The 19,799-nt window shown below is 45.4% G+C and overlaps 1 non-coding gene across 1 annotated transcript; it reads left to right on the forward strand.

Annotated features, from left to right (window-relative positions):
• The first annotated feature begins 752 nt into the window (after positions 1-752).
• Positions 753-827, forward strand: Trnal-caa (transfer RNA leucine (anticodon CAA)). The gene has a single exon. It is a non-coding gene; the product is annotated as a tRNA-Leu (tRNA).
• The last annotated feature ends 18,972 nt before the right edge of the window (positions 828-19,799 follow it).

Genomic DNA, 19,799 nt, shown 5'->3' on the forward strand with positions numbered 1-19,799 from the left:
CCCCAGGCTGTGGCTAAGCTATGTCTCCGCAATATCCTTTCTTTCAGGAGTGCTAGTTCTGCAAGGTTCGCAGGAGAGCTTCTGTAAAGTTTGGAAGGTAGGAGACGAGGTACTGGCAGAAGTAAAGCTGTGAGTACCGGGCGTGAGTCGTGCTTCGGTAGCTCAGTTGGTAGAGCACTTGCCCGCGAAAGGCAAAGGTCCCGAGTTCGAGTCTCGGTCGGGCACACAGTTTTAATCTGCCAGGAAGTTTCATATCAGCGCACACTCCGCTGCAGAGAGAAAATCTCATTCTGGAAACATCCCCCAGGCTGTGGCTAAGCCATGTCTCCGCAATATCCTTTCTTTCAGGAGTGCTAGTTCTGCAAGGTTCGCAGGAGAGCTTCTGTCAAGTTTGGAAGGTAGGAGACGAGGTACTGGCAGAAGTAAAGCTGTGAGTACCGGGCGTGAGTCGTGCTTCGGTAGCTCAGTTGGTAGAGCACTTGCCCGCGAATGGCAAAGGTCCCGAGTTCGAGTCTCGGTCGGGCACACAGTTTTAATCTGCCAGGAAGTTTCATATCAGCGCACACTCCGCTGCAGAGTGAAAATCTCATTCTGGAAACATCCCCCAGGCTGTGGCTAAGCCATGTCTCCGCAATATCCTTTCTTTCAGGAATGCTAGTTCTGCAAGGTTCGCAGGAGAGCTTCTGTAAAGTTTGGAAGGTAGGAGACGAGGTACTGGCAGAAGTAAAGCTGTGAGTACCGGGCGTGAGTCGTGCTTCGGTAGCTCAGTTGGTAGAGCACTTGCCCGCAAAAGGCAAAGGTCCCGAGTTCGAGTCTCGGTCGGGCACACAGTTTTAATCTGCCAGGAAGTTTCATATCAGCGCACACTCCGCTGCAGAGTGAAAATCTCATTCTGGAAACATCCCCCAGGCTGTGGCTAAGCCATGTCTCCGCAATATCCTTTCTTTCAGGAGTGCTAGTTCTGCAAGGTTCGCAGGAGAGCTTCTGTAAAGTTTGGAAGGTAGGAGACGAGGTACTGGCAGAAGTAAAGCTGTGAGTACCGGGCGTGAGTCGTGCTTCGGTAGCTCAGTTGGTAGAGCACTTGCCCGCGAATGGCAAAGGTCCCGAGTTCGAGTCTCGGTCGGGCACACAGTTTTAATCTGCCAGGAAGTTTCATATCAGCGCACACTCCGCTGCAGAGTGAAAATCTCATTCTGGAAACATCCCCCAGGCTGTGGCTAAGCCATGTCTCCGCAATATCCTTTCTTTCAGGAGTGCTAGTTCTGCAAGGTTCGCAGGAGAGCGTCTGTAAAGTTTGGAAGGTAGGAGACGAGGTACTGGCAGAAGTAAAGCTGTGAGTACCGGGCGTGAGTCGTGCTTCGGTAGCTCAGTTGGTAGAGCACTTGCCCGCGAATGGCAAAGGTCCCGAGTTCGAGTCTCGGTCGGGCACACAGTTTTAATCTGCCAGGAAGTTTCGATAGTGAAATTGTTTCCCCGGCGCGACATAGCAACTCTCTCCTATGAAGAAATTTTGTCGGCGTTAGATGCCTATTTCAAGGAAACAGTCAATGTCGTTGCAAAACGGTATACGTTCTTTCGTACAAAACGTACGGCCGGTCAGACTAATAGGGAGCGGGTTGCAACTTTGCAAGGACTTACTAGGGAGTGTGCATTTGAATGTGACTGTGGCCTCCCTTATTCAGATACTATGGTGCGTGATGCAATAGCACAGAACGTTTCTGATGTTCGCATAAGGGAACAGATTTTGAAACTAGTTAATCCCTCCCTTCAACAAGTGATAGACGTATTGGATAGGCAAGACACACTTGACTTTGCTCAGGAATCATTTGCAACTTCGCCAGCCGTGTGTCACATTAACCGGCCCGCCGGGCCCGCTGCACGGAACGCTAACCTGCCCTCGCGCACGTCCGCGCAGCCACGTGTCCCGCGCAAGCACGCAAATGCAGTGAAATCATGCCCGCGGTGTGCAACTAGACATTCGTGTGAGAATTGCCCGTCCCGCCAGGCTATTTGCTTTTTCTGTAACAAGAAAGGACATGTTCAAAGTGTTTGCCAGAAAAAGCTCAGATCAGACAATCACAACCATTCCAGGCCCTTTGCTTCGCGCCGGAATCGACCCAAGGACACTCGGGCTCGGGAACCCTCGCCCATGGACATTCATGTAGTTAATTCCACCCCGTCCAGTGCCACTATCTCAAACAGTGACTGTGTTCGTCCCACAAAGAGTGTGCGTCGACGTCGACGCAAATCCCGTCACGTAGCACGTGATTCAGTACCAGTGTCTGTTCACGTTGCACAAACCAGTCGCTCTTGTCGTCAGCAGGACAATAAACTTTTTGTAGATTTGGACTTTGCCGGACAAGTGATACCGTTCCAGCTCGATACCGGAGCTGCAGTTTCATTGCTCAATCACCACACGTACAAACAACTGGGCGCACCTCCGTTGCGTGCCGCAAATGTTCAGCTCAAGAGTTATTCCGGACAAGCTATCCCTGTGTTAGGACAGTGCACTCTTCTTGCTACATACAAGAAACAAACAAAACTTGTGTCATTTTACGTTCTTCGTTCTTCTACTGCTGTGAACTTGTTTGGTTTAGATTTATTTCAGTTGTTTAACTTGTCTATCGTAAATCAGGTGCTATCAGTGAATCAGACTGTGCCTTCAGCCAGTGTTTCTAGTCTATGTGAAGAATTTGCAGACATTTTTGCACCAGGCCTTGGTTGCGCTGAGGACTATAAAGCACCTTTGGAACTGCAAGTAAACGCGCAACCGAAATTTTTCCGAGCGCGCAATGTTCCCCACGCATTGCGTTATGAGGTCGCCAACCGCTACAATATCTTGTATCGGTCCACTGCTCAGCACGGAAACGCTGATGCGTTGTCCCGTTTGCCTGTTGCTGCGGATCGAGCACTCGATTCTTCCGAACTTGCTTGCATGTTCATTGATTCGGAAACCGATGACGTGGTCGAATCGTTTCCGATAGATTTTCGTCGTGTAGCTACAGCCACAGCTGCTGACCCTGTCCTTGCTACCGTTTTGCGTTTTGTTGCTACGCAATGGCCCTTGTCAAAGTCACGGATCGAGGATCCGCTGGTTCGCCGATTTTTTGCTCACAGGGAGAGACTTTTTGTACGACGTGGTGTTTTGTTGTTGCGTTCTGGTAATGATCAGTCTAGGGTCGTGGTCCCACGTTCGTTACAGTCCTCTGTCTTACGGCTTCTCCACCAAGGACATTGGGGTATAGTGCGTACGAAACAATTTGCTCGTCAGCACTGTACTTGGTTCGGAATCAATGCTGCGATTACGAATATGTGCTCTTCTTGCCTGGCGTGTGCCGAACAACAATCCGCACCACCGCGGAAATTCTTTGCGTGGCCAAAGGCCACTTCCCCTTGGCAACGCTTACATATCGATTTTGCTGGTCCCTTCTGGAATGCTCGATGGTTGGTTGTTGTCGATTCTTTCAGTCATTTTCCTTTTGTTGTCTGGATGTCTTCCACGACGTCATCTGCCACCATCCAAGCGTTGTCTGCTATTTTTTGCATTGAAGGTCTTCCACAGACTATTGTTTCCGACAATGGCCCACAATTCATGTCTGCCGAATTTCAGTCATTCTGCAAGGCCAATGGTATTCAACATCTGACATCCGCGCCGTTTTCGCCTCAGTCAAACGGTGCCGCTGAACGATTGGTCCGGACTTTCAAGTCACAGATGTTGAAGTTGAAAGAGTCGCATTCTCGGGAGGACGCGTTATTGCTCTTTTTGTCCTCGTATTGCTCTCAGCCCCGCGATGGTCGCTCGCCGGCTGAGTTGCTCCACGGTCGTCCTCATCGAACCTTGATGTCTTTGCTGCATCCGCCGCATCAGGTTCCTGTGCAGCGGCAGACTCCTGCTTTTCTCCTGGCGACGTTGTATTTTATCGCAACTATCGAGGTTCACGGCGTTGGCTCGCAGGGCGCATTCTTCGCTGCCTCGGCCGCGCGATGTGTTTGGTTTTGGGGGCCTCTGGTGAGGTGCGTCGGCATCTCAATCAGCTGCGCCTCTGCCGTCGCCTGGGTTCTGCTACTCCCCGTCTGCTTTCAGCGACGGTGCCGTCCGGTCAGCGCCCTGGGGACCCATCTACTGGCTCGCCACATCCCCAGGTGTTACCGACGATGCCTTCCATTTTGCCCCATGGCGACGCGCCGCTGCCGCCGCCGCCGCCGGCGCCGCCTGTTCTCCCGCCGGCGCCGCCCGCAGTGGACGCTTCGCTGCAGCCGCCCAGCGCCTCCCTGGGTCACGCGCCGCCGATCGCTTCCCGTGACCAGCTGTCCTCCGCCTTGGAACTCTTGCCCGCTCCGGCCCAGATGTCGTCATCGCGCGTCGGATCCCCCGACGCAATGGAGGTCGACCCTTCGGCCCCTCCTGTTTCATTACGGGCGCATACACCGCATGTTGACGTGCACCCTGGACTAGGTTTTCAGGCGTTTCCTAGCTCCCCTCGGACCGAATGGCCGGGTGCGGGTGGCACAGCCTCGCCTGTTGTTAGGCTCCCCACCTCATCGCATACGTCAACATGGGGTCCTCCCCACGGCGGGCGGAAGCCTTATCACACGACCGTTCGCCGATTTGCGGGGGAGGAATGTGGTGTCACCGCCAGACACCACACTTGCTAGGTGGTAGCTTAAATCGGCCGCGGTCCATTAGTACATGTCGGACCCGCGTGTCGCCACTGTCAGGATCGCAGACCGAGCGCCACCACAAGGCAGGTCTAGAGAGACGTACTGGCACTCGCCCCAGTTGTACGACGACATTGCTAGCGACTACACTGATCGAAGCCTTTCTCTCATTTGCCGAGAGACAGAATAGCCTTCAGCTAAGTTAATGGCTACGACCTAGCAAGGTGCCATTTGTACCATTGCATGTATATCAAGATAGTCTCACTTGTATCATCAAGAATGCTGTATACCAAAGGACAATATAAAAGTTAAGTGTTCTAGTAGCTACGTTCTTTTCTTTATCACATTCATTACGAATTCTGTTCCAGACTTAACGCCAGACGGCGTGAGTTGACGCGTGCCCTTTCGGCTACCCGTCTCTGTGGACTGGCTGCCTTGTCAGTCCACTACAGGTTGTCCATCGAAGGACCAAGTGCATGCCCTTTCGGCTACTTCACTGTGGACTGGCTGCCTTAACAGTCCACTACACAGACCGCGAAGCCCTCGTGGTCCACAGTCTCTAGGCACACGACGAGGCCCATGCAACGGGCTTAAAGTGAATTTGCTACAGCTTGTTTTATAGAAGTGACAAAACCTTATGGTTATGCATCAAGTTTTATGAAGATGACATTGCCTGTTTTAGGCAAACATTTAAATAATAATTTATATAAGTACTAGACGTTGCACCCTGTAGGATGACCATATCTAATATAATTTGCTAGCGCATTATAATATTAACTTGTGCAGGTTCGGAAGAAGACGTTATTAATAACGTTGAAACCTAGGTAAACGATAAAGTTAACCTGCAACTGTAGGCTGTATATTCTTATATAAATAGTAACATACGCATAGCACTGCCTGTCGTAGGCTTATGGAAATATGGGATGAGCAGTAAATGAGGAAAACGAGAATAAATCTCAGGAAAATATTCACATCTGGACTATTTCCGTTTTAGGTTCGCCATATTAGGTCAGTAGCAATTTACAAATAAGTCTGACGTAAAAGTACAGTCGCAAATCGACCAAGACAATCAAGAACGCCAGTGGATGCGTTAAGAGACAACATTGCACATTACTCGTGAAACAATTTAAAGGAGTCGGAAGCAAGGGGACCCATTATTCATAGATAGGGACTTCAGTTCCTCAAAGAAGAACAATTACCTAGTACATTTTCCTCAGCACTCGACAGAAAATTACTAGCATGTATATTACACTGTCAAAGTTCCTCGACAATTCTTTTATGAAAGCTATAACCACGTGCTAAGTTTTATAAAAAATAGGACAAAAGTACTTCAGTACATCGTCAAATACTTTACAAAACTACTTCTGTAAAATATATGTTTCAAAGATCTTTTACACTGTAACATTGGCCTAAGATGTTGCGGTCTTCGGCCTGAAGACTGGTTTGGTGCAGCTCTCCATGCTGCTTTGTCCTGTGCAAGCTTCTTCATCTCTGGGTAACTACTGCAACCTACGTCCTTCTGAATCTGCGTACTGTATTCATCTCTTGGTCTGCCTCTCCGACTTTTATCTCTCCCCCCTCACCTCCCTCCTATACTGAATTGGCGGCCAATTGATGTCACGGAATGTGTCTATCAATTGATGCCTTCTTCTAGTCAAGTTGTGCCACAAATTTCTTGTCTCCTTAATTCTTTTCAGTATCTATTTATTACTTAAACAGTCTACCCAACTAATCTTCAGCATTTTTCTGTAGCACCACATTTCAAAAGCCTGTACCGTTTTCTTGTAGGCACTGTTTATCTTCCATGTTTCACTTCCACACATGAGTACACTACAGGCAAATACCCTTCAACTACACTCAAATCTATATACGATGTTATCAAATTTCTGTTCTTCAAAAACGCTTTTCTTGCCATTGCCAATCTACATTTCATATACTCTCTACTTCAACCATTATCAGTTATTTCGCTGTCTAAACAGCAGAACTCATCTGTTACTTCAAGTGTCTGATTTCCTAATCTTATTCCCTCAGCATCGGCGACTAGAAGCCATTACCCTTGTTTGCTTTTGTTGCTGTTCGTGTTATATCCTCCTATCCAGACACTGTCAATCCCGTTCATATGCTCCTCTAAATCCTTCGCTGTCTGACAGAATTGCACTATTATCGGCAAACCTCAAAGTATTAAAAAACTAAAATCCCGCCTCTATTGCGAAAAAAGCACCTAGTGTTAAGTGTTAACCCAGGTTTCGTCGTAGATAACTACACCTTCTTCAGAACAACAATAAAACCCACAAGTGCCTAAGAAGACCTTTGTCAATGATTAAAAGAACACCATAGCTATACATTTACAAAGGAAAAAGAACAGGAAAACACAAACAGTACGTATATACGAAGTCAAAACCCCTACTTATCTTAATGGTGTACTCTCCACCTCACACCGGCCTATGTTCGATGGGCCATGACCCGCCATAAACTAGGTGGAGCGTACACCATTAAGATAAGTAGGGGTTTTGACTTCGTACATACGTACTGTTTGTGTTTTCCTTTTCTTTTTCGTTTATAAATGTATAGCTATGGTGTTCTTTTAATCATTGACAAAGGTCTTCTTAGGCACTTGTGGGTTTTATTGTTGTTCTGAATAAGGTGTAGTTATCTACGACGAAACCTGGGTTAACACTTAACACTAGGTGCTTTTTTCGCAATCGAGGCGGGATTTTAGTTTTTTAATATATTAACCAACGATTGCTGACGCGCTGCGATGTTGAAGGTTCTTAAACCTCAGAGTTTTTATTTATTCTCCCTGCGCTTTAATTTGCACTCCAGATTTTCCTTTTGTTTTCTTCACTGCTTTCTAAGAGTGAACGAGTTACTTCTAGCTGAGAGAGGCTACGGAAGCATTATACAAGAATTGATGATGAAATGCTGGTTGGAAACCCTTGTCCATATGGGTATGAAGCTCGCAAAATAACGAGTTCTGGTTCACGTAAACTGTCAATAAAAGGAATTGATTTACTACGTGCTAAAGGAACAGAGGAACTAGTGTGAAGTTACGACAGAAGATCAGAACACCATTGCGTTCCCTACAAACAAGAGCATCGCATGATCTCACCAATTTAAGCAGCACGCAACTCCATCTCGTAAATCTCCTTCCTCCTAGCACTGAAGGTTCACCACGACTGCCTAAAGCAAAAATCGCCTTTAATAAAGTTTCGCCGGCCAAGCACGTAATCGGTCAAACTTCGCAGAACGCCACGAGGCATTATTGTCGTCCTGCAACATGTCACTCCAAAGATAGTCACGCAAGATGTGGGCTCAGTCGAGACACACACATCTTTGGAACTCATTGAGTGTAGCAGCTGACGCTAATCAACGAAACGAGGCGAAATGACAGCCACATTTCAGGATTCGTAGACATTTCTCGATAAACTACTATATCTGAGTGCATTACTACTATCTTTGTAACCGTGTAATAAACATTTTTAGTTACGTCAAACTGTACAAATGACTAAAAAAACTGCACGATCATTGTGTGGGTGGTCCTACGCCGCAGATAGAATATCTAATCGCAACAGTTATTTAAAATGAATGCACGAAGTTTGTTATAACAATGTTGTTGTTGTTGTGGTCTTCAGTCCCGAGACTGGTTTGATGCAGCTCTCCATGCTATTCTATCCTGTGCAAGCTTCTTCATCTCCCAGTACCTACTGCAACCTACATCCTTCTGAATCTGCTTAGTGTATTCATCTCTTGGTCTCCCCCTACGATTTTTACCCTCCACGATGCCCTCCAATACTAAATTGGTGATCCCTTGATGCCTCAGAACATGTCCTACCAACCGATCCCTTCTTCTGGTCAAGTTGTGCCACAAACTTCTCTTCTCCCCTATCCTATTCAATACTTCCTCATTAGTTATGTGATCTACCCATCTAATCTTCAGCATTCTTCTGTAGCACCACATTTCGAAAGCTTCTATTCTCTTCTTGTCCAAACTATTTACCGTCCATGTTTCACTTCCATACATAGCTACACTCCATACAAATACTTTCAGAAATGACTTCCTGACACTTAAATCTATACTCGATGTTAACAAATTTCTCTTCTTCAGAAACGCTTTCCTTGCCATTGCCAGTCTACATTTTATATCCTCTCTACTTCGACCATCATCAGTTATTTTGCTCCCCAAATAGCAAAACTCCTTTGCTACTTTAAGTGTCTCATTTCCTAATCTAATACCCTCAACATCACCCGACTTAATTCGATTACATTCCATTATCCTCGTTTTGCTTTTGTTGATGTTCATCTTATATCCTCCCTTCAAGACACCATCCATTCCGTTCAACTGCTCTTCCAAGTCCTTTGCTGTCTCTGACAGAATTACAATGTCATCGGCGAACCTCAAAGTTTTTATTTCTTCTCCATGGATTTTAATACCTACTCCAAATTTTTCTTTTGTTTCCTTTACTGCTTGCTCAATATACAGATTGAATAACATCGGGGAGAGGCTACAACCCTGTCTTACTCCCTTCCCAACCGCTGCTTCCCTTTCATGTCCCTCGACTCTTATAACTGCCATCTGGTTTCTGTACAAATTGTAAATAGCCTTTCGCTCCCTGTATTTTACCCCTGCCACCTTTAGAATTTGAAAGAGAGTATTCCAGTCAACATTGTCAAAAGCTTTCTCTAAGTCTACAAATGCTAGAAACGTAGGTTTGCCTTTCCTTAATCTTTCTTCTAAGATAAGTCGTAAGGTCAGTATTGCCTCACGTGTTCCAGTATTTCTACGAAATCCAAACTGATCTTCCCCGAGGCCGGCTTCTACTAGTTTTTCCATTCGTCTGTAAATAATTCGTGTTAGTATTTTGCAGCTGTGGCTTATTAAACTGATTGTCCGGTAATTTTCACATCTGTCAACACCTGCTTTCTTTGGGATTGGAATTATTATATTCTTCTTGAAGTCTGAGGGTATTTCACCTGTTTCATACATCTTGCTCACGAGATGGTAGAGTTTTGTCAGGACTGGCTCTCCCAAGGCTGTCAGTAGTTCCAATGGAATGTTGTCCACTCCGGGGGCCTTGTTTCGACTCAGGTCTTTCAGTGCTCTGTCAAACTCTTCACGCAGTATCGTATCTCCCATTTCATCTTCATCTACATCCTCTTCCATTTCCATAATATTGTCCTCAAGTACATCGCCCTTGTATAAACCCTCTATATACTCCTTCCACCTTTCTGCTTTCCCTTCTTTGCTTAGAACTGGGTTTCCATCTGAGTTATTGATATTCATACAAGTGGTTCTCTTTTCTCCAAAGGTCTCTTTAATTTTCCTGTAGGCAGTATCTATCTTACCCCTAGTGAGATAAGCCTCTACATCCTTACATTTGTCCTCTAGCCATCCCTGCTTAGCCATTTTGCACTTCCTGTCGATCTCATTTTTGAGACGTTTGTATTGCTTTTTGCCTGCTTCATTTACTGCATTTTTATATTTTGTCCTTTCATCAATGAAATTCAATATTTCTTCTGTTACCCAAGGATTTCTACTAGCCCTCGTCTTTTTACCTATGTGATCCTCTGCTGCCTTCACTACTTCATCCCTCAAAGCTACCCATTCTTCTTCTACTGTATTTCTTTCCCCCATTCCTGTCAATTGTTCCCTTATGCTATAACAATGAGGGATTAAAAAGGAAGAGGATTTAAAGCTTTTCTTCCTTTTTGGAGTGATTAGTGTTTTGCGTGATTTTTACCCTCCAAGACTCTTCTAGTACCAAGGAAGTTAATCCGTGATGCCTTTAACACATGTCGAATCATCCCAACCCTTCTTTTTGTTACTGTTTTTTATAAATGCTCCGTTCTTTGATGATTCTGTGGAGAGCCTCCTCATTACTTATTTTATTAGTCCAGTGGGTTTTGGACATCCTTCTGTAACACCACGTCTCAAACGCTTAAATTCTCTTGTTTTCCGCTTTTCTCTCAGTGCATTATTCACTACAATCAAACGCCTTATTCCAATCTTACATACTCAGTAAATTCTTCGTCATATTAACGCCGATGTTTCTTACTAGCAGACTTCCCTGGGACAGAAACGCTCTCTTTGCCTGTGATGACCTGTTTTTTATGATCCCCTTGTTTCGGCCGTTCTGCTTCGAAGGTAGCAGAATACTTTCCACTTTGCTTTATCGCAGCTCTTCCAAAGCTCTGTTACTCTCTGACACCCTAGCACAGGATTCCTTACGTCTTTCGTACCAGCTCCCACGTCTTCTTCAGTAACGTCATCAGACGTTTCCTCCCAATTGCAGATACCTTGAATGTACTCTCTCCACCAATCTGCTATTTCCTCTCCGCTTAACATTGGAATTCCTCATGCACTCTTGATGTTCATATCTTTGCTTTTAATTTCATCACGCTGAATCTGTCCATCCGACGACCATTTACTTTTCAATATCTTCTCGCTTTTCCCGCCACCGTTTGGCTTCAGTTTTCCTTGCCTTCTTATTTATTTCGTTATTAGGTGACCAATATTGCTGTATTGCTGTCTTCTCCTGAGAATTTTTCTACTTTCTTCGTTCTTCGCTCAACTGATTTCTAGTGTTACCCAAGGTTTCTTCGTCGTTACCTTCCTACCTGTGTATTCGATATTTGTCCGTCCAACTTCAGTGATTCCCCTTTCTAAGGCGTCAATTCTTCTTCAACCCAACTGTCTCCTCGTTATCCCGGTATCTACAGCCTTGGGGAACTTCAGACACACATGATGATTCCTCACCAATTTAATATCCCACTTCCTTCCACACTGATTGTTGCGGATGATTTTCTTCAAATTCAGGCTACCTTTCACCAATACTAAATTGCGATATGAAGCTGTATCTGCAACAGGGTACGTCTCGCAGTCCGTTATTATCTGACTGCGGAATCTCCGCAGATGTAATACAGCTGGAGTCTTCCCCTCTCCAGGCCTTTTCCAAGTATACGTGCTCCTCCTGTGATTGACAGTCATTTCGCTATTACTGGGTAAAATTTATGGCAGAACTTAGTCAGTTACAAAAATCATATGTCGTTTATTTTGCCGCCTCAGTTGCACATTTTTTACAGTATGAGTAGTTTCGATCATAGTCGATCGGCGCCAGATCTATGTCGTTGTTTAAGCAATCCGTCCTGTCTCAACCGGAACCACACATCAGAATACTGATAGTTCTTCTGTCGTCTAGCTTTGGTACTACACTCATCTTAGGATGTGCCTGCTATTCCTAGTTACACTTTTGCCTTCAGTAACTTGTGTATTTCTGGAAATGTTACCGTTTATTGTTGTGCTCTTAATTGTTAAATATTGCAGGTTGGAAAGTTTTAAAATATCTAAGAGAATATGCTTTACTCCTTTGAAATAATATCTCAGTCATGGAGACCGATGAGTTATTTGTCTAGACGTATAGATTCTTCTGCAGCACTATAGTGAATTACGTGTCTCTTGCTGGTCATTTCAAATGATACATCTTGATATATAATGGGCTGGTTTTTTGAACATTATTTACCCCACTTCAGATCGATACAACACTGGAAGGAAGTTTCACATCAGATAAAAGAAAAAGAAACAGCTCGTAATAATCCCAGCAGGTTTACTGACAGGTTGCTAATAAGTCGTTTACACACTACCGAGCGAGGTTGCTATGGCAGCGGTTAGCACACTGGACTCGCATTCGTGAGGACGACGGTTCAATCCCGCGTCCGACCACGCTGATTTAGGTTTTCCGTGATTTCCCTAAATCGCTTCAGGCAAATGCCGGGATGGTTCCTTTGAAACGGCACGGCCGACTTCCTTCCCCATCCTTCCCTAATCCGATAGGACCGATGACCTCGCTGTTTAGTCCACTCACCCGAATCAACCAATCAACCAACTTACACCCTATATATGACGTGATTTTGCATTTGTCTTTCTCAGAGCATACTGGTATATTATAGGTGTTTTATATTTTAATGAACGTAGAGAACAGTGCATGAAATGAGCTTATCGAGTGAAAAACATCGATCATTACATTTGTGAACCTTTTCACGAAGGCGATAAGTGATGTGTTGCCGTCTGTTATCTGCAGAATTACACCAAACAACCTGTGCTTATAATGCCGTTTTTTCGTTAAAATTCATTAAGATTTATTAGTTACTACATCCCGGCAATGAGACAACTTTTCGAACGTGTACTTGAGACACTTATACCTAGGAAATACGTACTTGAAGAGGAGCGCTTATATACTCAAAACTGATTCTACGTTCTAAATAAAATGCAGGGTGATTGTAATTCAACTGTCAATGCTTGAGAGGGCCCCCATGGAAAACGAGTGCTCGTGGGACAATGAAACTTTGTGGAAACATTACTAGTAGATGATAGGGCAATCTGATACCAATTGTTAGATGCGACTCTCGATTGCATTTGCTGGAGAAGAACATCAACAACGCTGGTAACCATTAGAATGTGCTATGGATTTAGGAGTAACCAGCTCACGCATGTAATTTTGTTTTGAGAGAGGGAGTCTAAAGCATTACACGAAGAGCAGCCACCTTATGCTGCTTTGGATGAGTTGAACGGCAGTCATCTTACAACTGAAGCGGTATTTTCGATCTCTACTATAATGCTCACTTGAGAAAGTTCCTCAAGCAGAACTGTTTGGTGTATCTACAGGGTAGTCCATTGATCGAGACCGGGCCAAATATCTCACGAAATAAGCGTCAAACGAAAAAACCACAAAGGACGAAACTTGTCTAGCTTGAAGGGGGAAACCAGATGGCGCTATGGTTGGCCCGCTAGATGGCGCTGCCATAGGTCAAACGGATATGAACTGCGTTTTTTAAAGAGGAACCCCCATTTTTTATTACATACTCGTGTAGTACGTAAGAAAAAATGAATTTTAGTTGGACCACCACTGTTCGTAAGTGTCAAGTTGGTATCTGAAAAATGTGTAAAACTTATTTTAGATGTTGAAATATGTAAATCTCAGTTCAGGGCAACAGCACTATGTGAAACTTTAACTTTGAATGTAAACATGTGGAGGTGAAGCTACACTATACGAAATCCAGACTAGCCGATACATCAAACAATTCGTATGCAAGGAAGCAATTCACTTTCTGATAAAACTGCTTGAAAATTCATGAGGTGACACTTTACTGAAATATTTTTCTGACATTAAACATCTAAACTGATTCTGATATTACTTTCACAAACACACTCTGCCACTTTACATTGGACATGAACTTTGATGGTAATTAAATTTATCGTTCCACCTGTGCGCACGGAACGCTCGTCCACTCTGCAGGCTGTTTCTATTAGGAATAATGATGCTACTATCAAAAATCAAATTTCATTTACAGTACTTGCAATGTGCAATGCAAGTGGTATCTTTCCAATTTTCATAAATGCTTCTCAGTACACAATTCGCGATGTGCAATGCGAGTGTGCAAACAGAGTCTTGAAGGTAAATGAAAATAGGGAACTAATCTTGACTGCTGATAAATGAGAAGAAAGACTCCAAGTTTAACTATGCTTCATTAACCCATAACAACAATGCACCTTTTCATTAAGTTCTCACAACTAGACAAGTTAGCGGAATATTTATTAATAACTCTTCTGAGTACAATTACGTCCCTCGACGCTTGTTTCAGCCTCAAGACAAGACCACATGTTTCGTTATAAAATTTCTATAGCAAACTTCAACCATACACGATGTTCTAACAGTGAGAAGCTACGGAGATGCATATATAAAGCACTGGAGCGCCTTAAAAGTTCGCTTTTATCATTCTTCCGTTAATATAATCTCATTTGTTCAATAAAAAATGGTTCAAATGGCTCTGAGCACTATGGGACTCAACTGCTGTGGTCATAAGTCCCCTAGAACTACTTAAACCTAACTAACCTAAGGACAGCACACAACACCCAGCCATCACGAGGCAGAGAAAATCCCTGACCCCGCCGGGAATCGAACCCGGGAACCCGGGCGTGGGAAGCGAGAACGCTACCGCACGACCACGAGATGCGGGCTCATTTGTTCAATATTTTTCCTCGAAATATATTATTACAAAAGCCTTTTTAAATACTGTTGCCTGCACTACACAGCAGGCCAGCTTCCATGCATTCTAAAACGAGTACGTTGCCAGACTGTCCAATAAACTCTGCTACTGCTACTCGCTGACTTACACTGACAAGTGAAAGTAAACCTCTTTGACCAACATCTCTGGTCTCAAACGCAGTCTTACAAAGAATATGATTATGTCGATATTACCGAGCTTGAGTCCGTTTATCAAATTCGCAACTTCATTCACATTATGGCCAAAACTTCCTGAAAATCGTCATGGCAAACAGGACAGCCCCCTTTCACATAAGAGTCGGCTCTTCACGAGCTACCGTCTTGAGGATCTGTGGAAAGTCGTCTTATGATGGTGAAAACACCAGAGGGCGGCAAGGTGTTTGGCGTCCATTCCTCGTCACAGAACGTGGAATTCAATTTACGCAGGGCAGGCTGCGCTCTGTGGCAGATCTGACAAAAGAGTACGGTACTGATGCAGGCACAAGTGTTTTTCGGAGCAAAACGTTCAGCGCACGTTACTGAACATGGGTCTGCGCAACAGATGACCTCATGTTGACCCAACGGCATCGTTAATTACAACTGCAATGCACGCGGGATCATCTAGCTTGGACCATAAATGAACGATAGGTGACGCCTGTTTGGATGAACAACGTATCTTATTGTACCCCGATGGCGACGGCACCTTCCCGTAGGGTAACTGTCGATGCCACAAGAGCAGAATCGTGCTACAGTGCTTCGAGGAGCGTGATGGTGCATTCCCGTTGATGTCTTGGCCAACAAATTCGCCTCATCGGAAGAAGACATCTGGGAAGCTATACGCGCCAGCTCCGCGTCGACAATCCATCGGTCAATAGTTCATCGGAAATGCACCACCAGTCCGTGGAAATACGATGCCACATAGCTCCAGAAACGTACTAACGCCCTGTCCAATCCGTACCACGCTGACTCACCGCTGTGTGGCGTTCCAAAGGGTGGTTGTTTGACTGGGAAAGGACCAAACAGCGAGGTCATCAGTCCCAGGGAAGGATGGGGAAGGAAGTCGGCCGTGCCCCATCAAAGGAACCATCCCGGCATTTCCCTTAGACGATTTAGGAAAATCACGGACAACCTAAATCAGGATGGTCGGACGCGGGTTCGAACCGTCGTCCTTCCGAATGCGAGTCCAGTGTGCTGACCACTGCGCCACATCGTCCGGTCCCAAAGGTGGAACAGGTTATTAAACAGGTGGTAATAATGTCTTGACACGTCATTGTAGTGCACTACTGTCCATTAAAATTCCTACACCAAAAAGAAATGCACATGATAAACGGGGCCGGCCGAAGTGGCCGTGCGGTTAAAGGCGCTGCAGTCTGGAACCGCAAGACCGCTACGGTCGCAGGTTCGAATGCTGCCTCGGGCATGGATGTTTGTGATGTCCTTAGGTTAGTTAGGTTTAACTAGTTCTAAGTTCTAGGGGACTGATGACCTCAGCAGTTGAGTCCCATAGTGCTCAGAGCCATTTGAACCATGATAAACGGGTTTCATTGGACAAATATATTATACTAGAACTGACATGTGATTACATTTTCACGCAATTTGGGTGCATAGATCCTGAGAAATCAGTACCCAGAACAACAACCTCTGGCCGTAATAACGGCCTTGATACGCCTGGGTATTGAGTCAAACAGAGCTTGGATGGCGTGTACAGGTACAGCTGCCCATGCAGCTTCAACACGATACCACAGTTCATCAAGAATAGTGACTGGCGTATTGTGAAGAGCCAGTTGCTCGGCCACCATTGACCAGACGTTTTCAATTGGTGAGAGATCTGGAGAATGTGCTGACGAGGGCAGCAGTCGAACATTTTCTGTATCCAGAAAGGCCCGTACAGGACCTGCAACATGCGGTCGTGCATTATCGTGCTGCAGTGTAGGGTTTCGCAGGGATCGAATGAAGGGTAGAGCCACGGGTCGTAACACATCTGAAATGTAACGTCCACTGTTCAAAGTGCCGTCAATGCGAACAAGAGGTGACTGAGACGTGTAACCGATGGCACCCCATATCATCACGCCGGGTGATACGCCAGTATGACGATGACGAATACACGCTTCCAATGTGCGTTCAGCGCGATGTCGCCAAACACGGATGCGACCAATATGATGCTGTAAACAAAACATGAATTCATCCGAAACAATGACGTTTTGCCATTCGTGCACCCAGGTTCGTCGGTGAGTACACCATCACAGGTGCTCCTGTCTGTGATGCAGCGTCAAGTGTAACCGCAGCCATGGTCTCCGAGCTGATAGTCGATGCTGCTGCAAACGTCCCTATCTGTTGACTCAGGGATCGAGACGTGGCTGCACGATCAGTTACAGCCATGCGGATAAGATGCCTGTCATCTCTATTGTTAGTGATACGAGGCCGCTGGGATCCAGCACGGCGTTCCGTATTACCCTGATGAACCCACCGATTCCATATTCTGCTAACAGTCATTGGATCTCGACCAACGCGAGCAGCAACGTCGCGATAAAATAAACCGAAATCGCGATAGGCTACAACAAGACCTTTATCAAAGTCGGAAACGTGATGGTACGCATTTCTCCTCCTTACACGAGGCATCACAACAACATTTCACCAGGCAACGCCGGTCAACTGCTGTTTGTGTATGAGAAATCGGTTGGAAACTTTCCTCATGTCAGCACGTTGTAGGTATCGCTACCGTCGCCAACCTTGTGTGAATGCTCCTAAAAGCAACTCATTTGCATATCACAGCATCTTCTTGCTGTCGGTTAAATTTCGCGTCTGTAGCACCTCATCTGCGTGGTGTAGCAATTTTAATGGCCAGTAGTGTACTTGTAAAACTAACAACTCTCTGATTCGCTAAAACTGACACTTTATTGGCACTACGATAGTCTGCAGCGACTCTTGTGAAACAGTCGGAACACTTGTTTCTTTCGACATTCGCGACTTCGACTTTCGACTGTCGCGAACCTCTCCACGTCGGTGTGAGCCGCAGTGAGACTCGGCCCTTAGCGGCTGCTGCCAGACAATGCACAGTGCGGCCACACAACTTGCAGCGGGACAGGAGAAGCGACCGTCTGCTCCGGTTCCCCGGAAAAAAAGGAGAAACGTGGGCGGCAAACCGCGACGGTGGCGCAACCGACTGACGGAAGAGCCGCGCGCCATGTGGCGCAGTGGGAAGGGTAGGCGGTCTCCATGCCCGCCTGCCGTACTTCCGATAACGCTGCACGCCTCTGCACTTTGCGTCTCACAGTCAGACTTCTAGTGTCTTCTCTGAGCTGGTACTTCATTTCGTCCCGTCTCTTCAGTCTTCTTATTTTTTAAATGTCTTCAACATTTCGCGGCCCTGTCAGCAACTGTATAAATATTAATTTTAATAATGAACAGCCTCAGTTGCACAATTTACCTAGAATTTGCCTAGGTTTCAGTCGGGATAACCCAGCCTTCTTCAGAATAACAGTATCTACCGTTTGTCCATAGTGGACATCGTCAAGCTGAAACTACAAATCCATAAGTTACCGTCAAACTGTAAAACTTATGTGGCACTGCCTCGGCCCCACTTCGCGACCGCGATGCGGCAGCCACGAGTGCTGTACCGGAACTGACCGTAGCGTCATGAGGCCCGCCTAGGCGGACACAATACCTTGCGCCTGCGCATGAACTGTATGATTGTTACTTGTTGGGACAAGACGTGAACTTAACTCCTGACCTTGAATTTACTAGTAAAGTGAAATAAAAGGTAGAGCTGAGGAAAAGGGCGTATATGTTAACCTGTGCAGTACGTGCGTAGATCGACTTTCTTACCATTTATGAAGTATTCATTGGTCATGATATGAGGAAGACATCATGTGCGTAAAAGGTATGGCTTATCTAGGAAAATTTTTTGTGTTTAAGCATGAAGTTTAATCACCTAAAAAGAACTTAGGAGTGGGAAGGATAATATAAAGCCAACATCGTAATTATTACGAGTAGGTCTAGAAATTTTTTAAGACGTAATTGTTAAGTATTTGCTTAGCAATGGTTACAACACATGAACCCCCTATTGACTTAGCACACAAATTTTCATGACTGAACTTATGAACAAGTCGATATCTAATCTGTAACATCCGGCAATACGGGCCATATAAATTAGATGGTCATTATCAAAATATCCACTGGTGTACTGCCGGTCTACAGTGTCCAACGGGCACAATATTTCGGCGATCATACATGTCGCCATCATCAGGTGAACTGACGGACTGAGCTCCTGTAAACGTGCCGGCACGGAGATCCGTACGCTATGGCTGCTCAGAGGGAACTGGGTTCGGTCGCGGCGGCGGCCGATTTAAATACCCTCCGCCCGCGGCGCGCTCTGACAGGTGCCACGTACGTAAGCATCCTGTCTGATCAGCTGCATCCATTAGTGTCCATTGTGTATTCTGACGGGCTTGGGCAATTCCGGCAGGACGATGCGACACCCCCACATGTCGAGAATTGCTACAGTGTGTGTCCAGAAATACTCTTCTGAGTTTAAACACATGCGCTGGCCACCAAACTTCCCAGACATGAACATTATTGAGAATTGCCACGTGCTGTTCAGAAGAGATCTCTACCCCCTCTTGCTCTTGCGGATTTATGGACAGCCCTGTAGGATTCATGGTGTTATTTCTCCAGCACTACTTCAGACACTATTCGAGCCCATGCCACTTCATACTGCGGCATTTTCGCCCTAACGATATTGAGCAGGTGTACCAATTTCTTTGGCTCTGCAGTGTATTTGCCGAAAAAGGCTGCATAGATATTCAGTTAGCTCTTGATAAGGTTTCAAAGTGGTGGAAAGAATTACTTTAAATGTTCGTAATTCCAAAACTGCGCTTCACAAAACGAAACTTAGTATCCTTTGCTATAATATTAACCAGTCACGACTGGAATCGGTCAACACATACAAATAAATGTATGTAACAATTTACAGGGATATCAAATGGTACAATTATACAGGCTTAGTCCAAAGAAAGTAAGGTAGAGGATTTCAGTAAAGCAGTAGACTACTAAGGATATGCAATAATTCCACAAGGAAGATTTCTTACGAGAGATTCGTAGGAC

This window comes from Schistocerca nitens, chromosome 6 (genome assembly GCF_023898315.1).
Source record: "Schistocerca nitens isolate TAMUIC-IGC-003100 chromosome 6, iqSchNite1.1, whole genome shotgun sequence".
Taxonomy (NCBI): domain Eukaryota; kingdom Metazoa; phylum Arthropoda; class Insecta; order Orthoptera; family Acrididae; genus Schistocerca; species Schistocerca nitens.